This window comes from Protobothrops mucrosquamatus, unplaced genomic scaffold (genome assembly GCF_001527695.2).
Source record: "Protobothrops mucrosquamatus isolate PMUCROS unplaced genomic scaffold, P.Mucros_1.0 scaffold245, whole genome shotgun sequence".
In the NCBI taxonomy this organism is placed as follows: Eukaryota; Metazoa; Chordata; class Lepidosauria; order Squamata; family Viperidae; genus Protobothrops; species Protobothrops mucrosquamatus.
In genome coordinates this window covers 613,918-616,281 of record NW_015386595.1, presented here as the reverse complement: position 1 = coordinate 616,281, position 2,364 = coordinate 613,918, and positions in this window count along the sequence as shown.

Genomic DNA, 2,364 nt, shown 5'->3' with positions numbered 1-2,364 from the left:
ACAAAATATATTTTTAATTCTAATATGATTTCAATGTATACATTTCTTCTCCTTTCAAACATTCTCTTAATTCTGTATATAATTTGTGAGGAAAATAAAAATTTCTCCAGAGTTATTTTTGTTTCACAGCACTCATATATTTAGTATTGCGGTTCTGCATTTGTTTGTAGTGAGTAACTGCAGCTATAGTCTTCTTCTGGATGGGTGAGTAAGTGATAGTCTGAAAGCCAAAGCTAATCATGCAATCATTTGAACATGCCAATGAAATCAATATTGCCCCTGCACAGGTCAGAAGCTCTTAATCCAGTGAGCCAACCATAGAATATCTGTTATTTAGATATAAACTAACAGGTCCATAATTGATATGAAAAGTTAGAAATCGTAATCGATCCACATCACAGTGGCTTTGGCAAAACTTCACTCAGGCCACCCTTGTGAGTGTAACTAGAATGTGCTTGAGTCATACATTCCTGTTCTGGAAATCCTGGAAATGTGTATCCATTTGGTTTGTATTATCTGGTAATGTGATAGAATCACCTCTTGTTGATATTCACCTTCCTCTTGAGGTCCTTAGAAAAATATTATCACATTCTGCCAGAAGTTTACCAGAATTAGATCTAACATGATAGATCTTTTCTCATCAGCAGTTTAGAAGCAACTGCAGACAAAGTCCTCAATTCTTGAGGCTCATCAACCCTTTCTTTATTGTTTCTTTAAATGATTTGGATGCTGTGTAATCCACACTATGAATTCAATGCATTCCTTTACAATTAAATATTGTCATAGATAATGCTGATTGTATCCTCTTTATGAGCAATAAAAGTTAAAGGAGGAAATGAGCAGTTGAATGTGTATGTTGATAATCTTGCATGAATCCCAGCTGAATGGGTAGGTATAATAACACAAAGTATAACTGGCAAAATTTTTATCATGGCCTTTCATGGACTTCTTGCCAATCTGCAGCCAGGTTGTACAACACAATGTCCAGTTTTGGGTTCAACTACCCTAGGATCAATGCCATCAATCCTTCTGGAGGTCATTGGAGAACAAGTATTTCCCCTAAATATAATTAAATATCAGCCCCAAAGTCTAATGAGTCTTGAAATACTCATTTTATTCCACTTTACTTCAGTTGCATCATTCCAATGATTTAACAAACAAAGCATTAAATTACGTATGCCTCACTGAATGATGCTGGGTTTTTTGTACACTGTCTTATCTGAAATTTCTGACTCCAAAAAATGTAGACATTAAATTATTGATTTGTATATCTTGAAAAGCCTCTCTTGTTTAAAATTATGTTATCAATAGGATTAAGATGCTTTTGTCAATAGCCATATTGAGTAGGATAATGTCCTTGACTAGCTTCCTTTTCATGACAGCAAAACTTTTTTAACCATTGCTGAATTCACTTTGTATCAAATACTTTGGTGTTTGTGGACTTTGGTACAGAAATATATAAAATAACAACTACCTGGTAGTTAGCTCATGTGGTCAGATTCAGTTTATGCAAAATACATCTCCAAGGCTTTCTTCTATGTGGGTGCTCCACAAGACCTAAATATTGTCCTTGATCCAAAACAAATTATATATTATTTCTTGTCTACTTTTAATTGGTTTAAAACATTGTGATTAGTTTGTGGTAGCACAGTTGGCCAGATGTTTAGACTTGATTTGGCATTTTTACACTTATTAAATGTTTCCCAAGAATATGGAAAAGGCATGTGTTATTGCTGAATAACAGTAAAGTTATTGGTTCAGAATGTAAGCTGTTCTTAGTAAAGCTGCCTTTTATTATGGTTAGTTGTATAGTAAATCAGATGTGGATTTGCCATTTTATCCACTTATTGAATTCTTTCCAAGGAATGGGATAGGCAGATGTTATTATTTGATCGTGTTAAACATATAATCTTAGGAAGTAAGCTATTCTAAGAAAAGTTGCCTTTTTCAATTGACTGATACAATTTTGTTCAATGCTGATTGTTAAGTCCGGAGAATAATGGCGCTTGAGACGAAGCATTTCTAACAAGTCTTTATTCTCTGCTTCCATTCTACGAACAACCCGAGCAGAGGCACGCAGACCTCTATTTATACCTTCTGATCCCCGGGCAAGTTCAACCAATCATGAGGCGGTCTTTTCCCGCCTTGCGCATGCGCACAAGGCCGGCGCCACTCAGTCTGGTCCCGGGCAGCTTTTGCAAATGCCCGGGACTCTTGCAACGTCCCGAGCCTGCTTTTGCAGGCTCAGGACACAACACCCCTCCCCCCTAGATGAAATAATACGGCGCCCACATGGACGCCATCATAGTGATGGTTATATGTTAACTGATAAGTTAAGTTACACAGTGTGTGTATGATGTGGAA